Genomic DNA, 10,995 nt, shown 5'->3' with positions numbered 1-10,995 from the left:
ATTAGATTTTTGTGTATGCATGTTAGTTTAAAAAATATGTTATCATTAGGATATTTATAGGCTTTCTTGCCCCCGTGATTAAAATCTAGCGGTTGAGGTGCATAATTCCATGTGGGGTGTCTAGGGTTCAAATCGTGACACACCTAAAATATCACTAGTGTTATGCAATTGACCTCCTACATAGGCATTGTGATAGACTAACGTGGACCGCTCAGATGGTGTTAGTTATAATTTTTTAGTATTCTTATAATCTCATGTATAATTGATAGCCAACTACAACAATTCATCCCAAGATATTTGACCTAATTAGTTAATCCTTTTGATAACTCTAGTCGGATACGCCTTCTAAAGACTGAGATGTTTTGTTCCTCCATATATCCTTTTATTTTTAACAAAGTTCCAACAACAATAATTCATGTTTGTGTTTATTTAGAGTACTTGCTTCTATGGTTGATCAAACTACATTTCTATTACTCAATACAATAATGTTTATTCTTTTAATGAAAGTGCTACACTTCATATTAAATACCTATCACCAATAAATAAATAGATACAACATTTGTACTAATTTACCTCAATATCAGTTTCATAATACTTTTTGCCTACTTTTTTTTAGGGGAAGTTAAAAGATGTTAACACTTTGATAAGTAGGTATATGTATATCAATTTCCCATTTTAGTAACAACTACATGTAGCAGCAACAATAAAATTAAGAAGTCTTGATAGGTGAGGTTGTGTATATGTGTATATGCGGCCAACACTAGTGTTAACCAAGAGCTACTTTTGCACTATGTTTTAAGTAAAAAGAATCATTTTGACAAATAGAAAGCAACTCTTTTTGTGTCATCGTTTGATTTTGATTGCATGTTAGCATATTGTGTTCTTGTTTGCCAAATAGAAAGCAACTCTTTTGCGTCCTCCTTTGATTATCATTTCATGCGAACATATTGTGTTCTTGATTATTAATACTAAGAATATGGGTGTGATAGTTTTAACATTTCCTAGAAAAGATGTATGACACTTTTTATAAGTAGGTTGTTTTTGGTTCTTTTATGTTCGTTCTTCTCCGATCTCTATTTTCTTTTAAAAAAATCTTGTTTCGATTTTGTTTTATGGATTGTTGATGCAAGAAAATATACGACTCACTGTTGTTGAAGTTCAATAGACACCTAATTTCTAATCTTGTTGTAATTTTTTTTAAAAATTTTATAGTGTATGTTTTAGAGTATGAGTTTAGATATTGTTGTTATTTATAATGAATGAATATGGATTATACATATTGAATTTTGTATAGTATTTCTTTGATCTTTTAAATTTGATTGCTTTTAATATTTATTGTCTATGTAGTATGTACGATTATTGTAAGAATCTTATGTTATATAAGAGCATCTACACTCCATTCAACTCATAGAAAGTTGAATCAATGTGAGTTGAATGAAATGCCAAGGAAGAGAATATATATATATATATATATATATAATTCAGTTGTTAAAAAACTCATAATTTTTCACTACAATCTCTATTATACTATTTGAATTTCACCATCTCTCTTTTATATTATATTAGGCGAATTCTCACGCATTGCATAGGTTAAGATTACATACTTATTCATGTAAGGCCACACCTTATGATCTGATGAGTCAAACACTTTATACACTAAGTGTCAGCGCCAACGTCTACATCAACATCAGCGCCAGCGCCTCAAGCCTTATCAACGTCAGCGTGCGTGTAGTTATCTTGTGTAATCTTTGTATATTAGGTAATGATAAAGATATGTATAGAATAGATAGCAGTTCCGACATCTTTGTGATGAAGATCGGTTCTTAGTATAGATTAGATACAATCCCTTCAATCAAGGGATATACCTGTATAGATTAGTATATATATTCAACATTAGGGTGAAACCTTAATTTTAATGGCTTGGTGTTATCACATCTTGGTGACCGTCTTTGTGACAACCCGTTTTCTTGGTGAAAACAAATCCTTTCTTGGTGAAAGACAATTTGGTGAATCCTCTGTGTTCTTTAGTTTTTATGTTCTTTATTTGCTTAGTAATTTTGTTCTTGTTTATTATACTTGAAGTGTATTCGATTGACACAAACCTTCAATTGGTATCAGAGCGGGTTTTTGATACACTCAAGTAATCATGTCGACTTCCAATAATCCCAAATCCTTTGGTCACAACAACATTCCTCCTTCCGATGAGCACAACTTCGCCATGTGGAAAACTAAGGCCATGGTTGTTCTTGAAACCATGGACTATGAGATGCATAAAATTGTTGAAAAAGGTCCCCACATTCCTATCTATCAACCTATGGTCAACAATGCTCTCCTTGATCCTTTGGAGCAAAACCAGAGACTATTTATGACGACAATGACAAGAAACTGCTTAGTCTTTATGTGAAAGCTAGAGCAGCGATAGGAAACTCTCTTCCCTATCATATGTATCATCTTGTACAGAATTGTGAGTTAGCTCAAGAGATGATGGATACGCTGACAGTGACTTATGAAGACATCGTGGAAGTACATGCTACAACCATCAACAATCTCAATCGGAGATACGGGCACTTTTTCGCTCAACAAGGTGAATCACTAACCCAAACGTTTAACATATTTAACTGCTTCGTTAATGATATATGCACACTAGGAGTTGTCCAACATTCTTCTTAGTTGGTTCTGAAGTTCCTGGACTCTCCTGGGAAAAGTTGGGAACATCACACTGATGTCATTAAAAATAGTGAAAAGATCGATGCCATGGATTTGAACTCATTGTTTGGAAACCTATGAAATTACGAAGAGACCAAATCTCTTCGTAAAGATATCATGAAGGAATCAAGCAAGGAAAAGTCTGTAGCATTGGTTTCTCTAAAGGAAACAATAAAGCATGTCAGTGACTCAGATGACTCAGATCAGGGTGAAGAGAGTGGTGAGGATATCACAAATGAACTAGTTGCCAGTGATGCATGTAACATCCTGTTATTTTCTATATGTAAAGTCAAACTTGGGTCAACTAAAGTCCTCTTTGTTATATTGGATTTTATTAAGGTTAGTATGATAACCTTTGCATGGTAAAAACCCTAAGTATATTAAATGTTTAAGAAAGGAATAAGTTAGAACTTCACAACACTTTTTCTTCTTTCTTCTTCTCTTTGGACCATACACTTCGGACCGAAAAAGGTTCACGGCCGTGAACTCCTCGGACCGTGAACCCTCGCAGCCGTAATCACCTTCTCGGCCGTAGCCGACTTCGGACCGTATACGAGGTTCACGGTCGTGAACCCTCGGACCGTGAATCCTCGCGTATATAAAGATTTCAGCTGTCTTTTAGCTCATTTCTTCACTTTCAAACACGATTCCAACCTTTTTCTCTCAAGTATCATCAAGCAAGAACACCCTCTCTCCTCAAGAACATGCTACGATCATCTTTTCTTATCATTTCAAGTGATAATCACTAGTTCTTCACAAGATCTAACAAGTATCTTTTCATGATCTTGTTATCATTTCAAGAACATCATTCAATCTTCTTATAAACCCGGTAATTTCACTAGTTTACACGAAGAAAAAGTGAAGAACACGAAGAACACCTGGATGAAAACCTTTGAATCATCTTAGAAACTTGCTTAGGATCATCAAGTGTTCATCACTCATCAAGAACTCATGGCCGTGAACACCTCCAGGGCCGTGAACCCTTCATGATTTTTGGGCCGTGAACATCTCTCCTGGTCGTGAACACCTATCAGCTTCCATTTTAGCTTCTAACACTCCTATTTGTAAGTTATACTTACAAATTAGTCCAGTTTCTAATCATTCCTATGATTATATTAGCTAATTGGTTGCATATATGCTATACAAATTACTATATAGGACTTGTTTTGCTACGGGATTACACTAGTGGAACTAAACATCCTATATCAAATCATCATTTGAATCACCCTCCAAAAGGTAAGTTCATACCCCCGTATTTTCATAATTTTTTACAGTTTTAAGAGAGGGGGGGGGGGGGAATACAAGTCTAACACAAGGATTTTGTGTTATAAGCAAATGGTTTCAAAATATATTACCAAAATGAATTTCAATTGTCATCAAATCAAATGGTTTTTAATTTTGTTAAAAGGACATCAAGTCACCAAAAGTATTTCAAAATGTTAAATTCTTTCAATGATTTTTATAAACTTATATTTTTCCTCACGAATCATATATATATATATATATATATATATATATATATATATATATATATATATATATATATATATATATATATATATATAAGATTTAAAGGGTTTAGGACTGATAACTCACTTTGGTTCCTTTTCCTTGTTTGGATGTGGGCCTATAATATCGGTTATTTGTCCAAATGTTGTTTAAATTTTACTTATATATATTTGTATATGTATATAAATATAAAAGCTATTTCATTCAATTCAGATACCCTTTGTAACATGTCGAGCAAGGGGTTGCATTCATGAACAGTTAGTATCAATTCAGAAAGTACATATAAATTATAATAGGTATAATTTATGATTCATAGAACATTAATTCACGATTCAAGTATACTAGAGTACACCATTTTACAAGAACAAGGGTTTGATTCACAACTAATCAAGAGTATACATCTTTCATATACATGTTAAGAATACCAATTTAGGAACATGCTATCAATCATTTATTTCAGAATGATTGGGTTTTGACTTATATTATACACGTAACATCTATATGCTTTTTATGAGTCAATAGATTCAGGTTGTTTAATCATTTAGACAACATAGTTAAAGTCCTGACATTATAACCAGAATCTCCAGTCGGGGATCGAAACAAGTGTGTATAGATCTATATTGGGATTGACAACCACGCACTCAGACTGCTAGCTACAGCCAGACATACATGCCTACGAGTGACAATTGTTATCAACAATTTTGATGTCTTCAAAGCGTTGTTCCAGGCCATCTAGTCTCAGTATGGTTATAATAACTCATATAAAAAGATATTAACAATACGGTTAGTGTATAATTAACTAAACATGAGCATATTTTCAAAGTACCAGTTTACTAAAATACAGTTTACATTATTACATCTTGGTTTACAATAACAGCTGGTGGAACCAGACACACTCACAATTCCAGGTTTTATAAAAAGGAATACAAATACAGAACATTGGTTTACAAATAGAACGGTGTTATGAGATTAAAACTACTTTTCATATACAGCAGAAAATATAGGATTTTCTGGAACAGTTTACATATTCATAGAAAAGAAAATGTACTTTCAAACATAAATACTTATGCACTCACTCAACTTTATGTTGATACTTTCTTTTCAAATTACTTGTATTCTCAGGGAATCAGTAGACTGGTGTGACATCCCCAAATTTCACGGCCAGAAAAGACCGATTTTGTGTATGGTTTATAAAAATCAGAGTACTTCTTTTAATAAAAATCTTGCGGAATTTGTTCCCAGAAAAACATGACAAATACGTTATCAAAGCATTTCCGAAGAAATGTATTTTTATTCATTTTAAAACATTTGGGATGTCATCGTCAATATAGAAACATAAGCATAAACAGAACTTACATTCATTTACACTAGTGATCTACATCTCTTTTAAATCTCTCAGTGGAAAGTAATTTCATATCGACACCTGTGATACAAATAAACTGAGTGGGTCAGGTTTGGAAACCTGGTGAGTACATAGAGATTTCAATCCCGCAATGTTATAACATATATATATATATATATATATATATATATATATATATATATATATATATATATATATATATATAATTTAGAATTCACACAATATAAATTTTCTCTCTCTATATATAACCAACTCTTACCCTACCCCGTCAATCCTCTCAACGAGACTAAAAACACTAACCTCTCGACCTGATCCATACTCCCGGATCTAAAACTGACCTCTCGACCTGATCCATACTCCCGGATCTAATAAAAAATAACTATGTCCTGTCCATACTCCCGGACTAAGGGCAACTAACTATGTCTTAATCCATACTCCCGGATTAATGACAGATTATATGTCCTGTCCATACTCCCGGACTAAGAACAACTGACTATGTCTTAATCCATACTTCCGGATTAATGACAACTGACTAAGTCTTAATCCATACTCATGGATTAATGAAAACTGACTAAGTCTTAATCCATACTCCCCGATTAATGACAACTGACTAAGTCTTAATCTATACTACTGGATTAACGACAATTAACTAAGTCCAATCCATACTCTCGGACTAGGGACGAATAACTATGTCTAATCCACGTTTCCGGATCAATGACATATTTTAAAGTTCTATCCTCCGTATATATCTCACTCGTGCTCATAAGGAGATACTACCCCATAACCATTATAACAAACCTTAGGTTTACTCTTTAACCTAAGTTATCATAAACAATCAGGTATGTTCTTTAACACTTAATTCAGACATCATCAAATAACTCACACAAATCATATATTTAATACATTCAAACAATACTTGTATTAAAATTATGTTCATGAAAGGGACTATGCACTCACATGATAAGACGATGATCGAGCAGCACCACGGCTCTTCGAGTAGAAATTCTCCGGTGAAACCAGGATGCTTTCTTGAAAACCGGGCTTCTCGCGGGCAGAGTTTCGGCTCGGAAACTTTACTTCTCGGGATCCTCGGGGCTTCGGGACTTGCTTCAGGTCTCGGGAATGATACCGGGGCTTCGGGGTATAAGTTGCACGCAAAACGAGGCAATAACAAGCGAGAGAGAAGAATTTGAGCACTAAAACTCGACAACCCACGACATCTATTTATAGGGGTTGATCCCTGCGATTACGCTGGTCGTAACTTTAGAGTACGCTGGGCGTACTCCCTCTACAAGCAGTACGCTGGGCGTACTCTTCGGATAAGCTTTGCTATGCGTGCCTCGAACTTCAAAAATTCATAAGTTTCGCATACGAGCTCCATTTTCAACATTCTTTATATCCACGCGTAGGTGAGACTATGCTCTATAACTTTCATTTAGACTCCGTCGGCAAATTTTGACATTATTTTTATTATATTATTTTTAGTAGGCCGGGATAGGAAAACTCCGTTATAAAATCATAACTTCTTCATCCGACGTCCGTTTTCGTCTGTCTTTTTACCGTTGGACTACTAACGACGAGATCTTCGATTCTCGTTTAGATTCGAGATTTGGGCTGTATACCGCTAAGTCGAAACTTAGAAAAATCATAACTTCCTCATACGAAGTCAGATTTAGACGTTCTTTTCATGCACACTCTCGGTTTAACGAACTCTACGACTTTCGTTTAGACCACTAAGGCTAAATATCGCTCTATCGTAAATTCACTATTTACGTCGCGCTGTGTCGTGCCGGTTCTGTCGCGAAACTTCGACAGGTCATAACTCTTCCTTATAACTCGGATTTCGGCGTTCTTTATATGTACGAAATCCTTGTAACATATACTACAACTTGGTTAAGATTACTCCTTCTAAATAATATTCCATCAAAAAGTCATTTTTGATTCTTAACGTCTCTAAATTGACTAGCCTGGATCTACAGGCGTTACAACTGGTACTCCTCGAGCTTTTGACAAGATGGAGCTATTTTGAGTCATGTCTACTTCTTTTGTATAACTATTTTGGTGTCAATATACATTGATTGAACACATGTAAAAGCTTATACTTATTAATGCAATGGTTGTCTGTACTTTGATTACTATAATGCATGTGTTGTGATGCTACAAATGAAGTCATCCACCCCCGGATGTTTCTGTCGTCTGGTTTGGGGGTGTGACAATGCACTTATTGTCAAACGTTATGAAGAAAGCAGATCAAATGAGGGTCGAAGAGCTCAATTTAAGGGAGGCAATTGAGCAAGGAGATCCACTTCAGAAAAGAAGAACTCGGGTAATGTGACATCCCCAAATTCACGACCAGAAAAGACCGGTTTCATTTATGCTTTTAAAACAATTTCAGAGTAAATCCATTGATTTAAAAGAATTACGGAATTTGTCCCCAAAACAATACATGATAAAATAAGGTTTATCAAAGCATTTCTTAAAGAAATGTATTTTCATTATATATCAAAACTCGGGATGTCATGTTCCGATACAGAATCAAAAGCATAAACAATAAAACATAGACCTTACACAGTTATATACAACTACTGGTCTATAAACAAAAACATCTTCACAAGTTCTCCAACTTATGCTCTCGCGCCACTACCTGTAATACAAAGAAACTGAGTGTGTCAGGCTTGGGAGCCTGGTGAGCATATAGGGTTTTCAACCCACAATAAATAATTATATTTAATTTCACCAACCAACAATAACCCGATTACCTATTCCCGTTATCCTTACTTTACGTCCCTAAAACAACAACTGTCACAAGGGACCTAGTCTAGGATTTTTTATCGGGACAGACACTACTGCAAAGGGGTTTCTTCAGCAATGAATGTCCTAAGGCACCCATGAGGGGGATAGAATACAGCAAATGAACACTCAAGTTTACTACACCTACAGGTTATGAGCCTGCCAGCGTTCCGCTGAACTGTCTAGAAAAGTCTGTGGTCGTCATCCATATTCTGCTGGACGACTAGATCACAATCACATCGAGGCCTCTCATCATTTTTATTTCATCACACATCACTATCTACCCATGTTCTACCCAACATATTTGTAGATAAAATATACTTGTTTATATACAGCTTAAAACCTGTATAACATATTCATTCAATACTCATACCACATAACAAATAGTATATAATCACATAGCACGTATTTCATAGAGTATAATCCATATACGTGTATTATAGAAAGCAACTACACACTTACTCATATTATATATCTAATACGTTCATCAATACTTGTATTAAAATCGTGTATATGAATGGGACTATGCACTCACTTGATAAGATGATGCTCGGACAACACTACGGCTCTTAAAGTAGTATTCTTCGGTGAAACTATGATCTCTTCACACACCGGGCTTCTCGCGGGCAGAGCTTCGGCTCGGAAACTCTTTTATTCTCGGAATCTTCGGAGCTTCGGGACTCACTTCAGGTCTCGGGATGATACCGGGGCTTCGGGGTATAACTTGCACGTAAATTGAGGTAATACGCGTGAGAGGGAAGAAATTGAGCAACAAAACTCGGTTGGCCTTGCTTTCTATTTATAGGAGGCTGAAATTCTATGCTCACGTCGTGAGCTCGATGTCATGGCGTTCGTCATCAGGCCACTTGCCCTGGAAGATGTCTATCACCTGCTCACGTCGTGAGCCACAGTGCTCACGTCGTGAGCTCTGACACATGGGTTGAAGTCCGTGCCCCGAACTTCAGAAATTCATATCTTCCGCATACGAGCTCCGTTTTCGACGTTCTTTATATCCACGCGTAGGTGAGATTATGATCTACAACTCTCGTTTAGACTCCGTCGGCTAATTTTGAATTTAACTTTTATTAAATTATTTTTAGTAGGCCGAGACAGGAAAACTCCGTTAGAAATTCATAACTACTTCATCTGACGTCCGTTTTCGTCTGTCTTTTCACCGTTGCATTACTATCGACGAGATCTTCGATTCTCGTTTAGATTGTTTCGGTTAGAAATCACTCGATCTCATATTCGAACTTTGGGCTGCATATCGCTAAGTCGAAACTTCGAAAAATCATAACTTCCTCATACGAAGTTATATTTAGACGTTATTTTTATGTACGCTCTCGGTTTAACGTATTCTACGACTTTTGTTTAGATCACTAAGGCTAAATATCGCTCTATCGTAAACTCACTATTTACGTCACACAGTGTCGTACCAGTTCTCTCGCGAAACTTCGACAGGTCATAACTTCTTCGTTATAACTCGGATTTCGGCATTCTTTATATATTCGGAAACCTTGCCACGGCCACTACAACTTCCTTCATAGATATCGGGCTTATCTAATATTTTACTTTATCGCTTATTTTTATCCTTAATTCATTTAAATCACACAATTAAGCAATAAACACATAATACTCAAATAATACATTCTTATTATTTCAAAACGAGTTACAAATGTTAACCTAGACTATTACATCATCATTAATTCCTAGCCTAGAAACACGGGCGTTACAGGTAATTGTTTTAACTGTGGAAGCCCTAACCATTTTGCCAGGGACTACAAGGAGAATAAAGAATCTCAAGGTCCAGAAAACTATGAAGTATTGTACAAGAAGTTGTTGGCCCACATGAAGAATGAGAACATCGCTTTGCCAAAAGATTTCATTGCAAGACAAGAGGACCGTGGAGAATGGGTGGAAGAAGAGGAGACATCTAAAGATAAGGGGCTGAATGTTAAGGGTCTAATGGCTCTTATCAATGATTCCCCTGATGGTAATCTCAACATGTGTGACGCTGATACCTCTCAAGTTGTCCAAGGGTCAATTCAAAATCTAGAAGATACCGTGTTCCTAGATAGTGCGTGCTCTAGACACATGACCGGTCTCAAGTCCCTCATAATAGACTTTGTGGAGAAAGACGGTCCTATGGTGGTTTTTGGCGAAAACAATGAAGAAGCTGTCATGGGCGTTGGAACTTTGAGTATAAGGCGTTCAAGCTGAAGGATGTGTTCTATGTCAAGGGTCTAAAAAGCAATCTCATCTCCATCAGCCAACTTTGTGACGCTGGTTATAAAGTTCTCTTTGATTGCCATGAAGGAAAAGTTTTTGACCCTAAGAACAAAATTATGCTTATTGCACTCAGGGACAACAACATTTATATGGTTTGATTTTTCTTGTTTAGTCAATGCTACTTTATGTTTTTGACTTTATGCTTCGCTACCTTTAAACTTCAGAACATAAGCTGCTAAATTTTTGGTTTACTTTGATATTTTCTTTTCTTCAGAAACTCCTTTTTAACTTTTATTTTACCAAACAAGTATATATTGTACATTATTTTACTAACATTTCCTATACATGTTCTTCTCTCTTGATAGTGACCTTAACTGATTTGTTTCTTTGAAAATGAT

The sequence above is a fragment of the Lactuca virosa genome, chromosome 8 (assembly GCF_052849685.1).
Source record: "Lactuca virosa cultivar CGN04683 chromosome 8, Lactuca_virosa_CGN04683_v6, whole genome shotgun sequence".
In the NCBI taxonomy this organism is placed as follows: Eukaryota; Viridiplantae; Streptophyta; class Magnoliopsida; order Asterales; family Asteraceae; genus Lactuca; species Lactuca virosa.
This window is presented reverse-complemented; position numbering follows the sequence as displayed.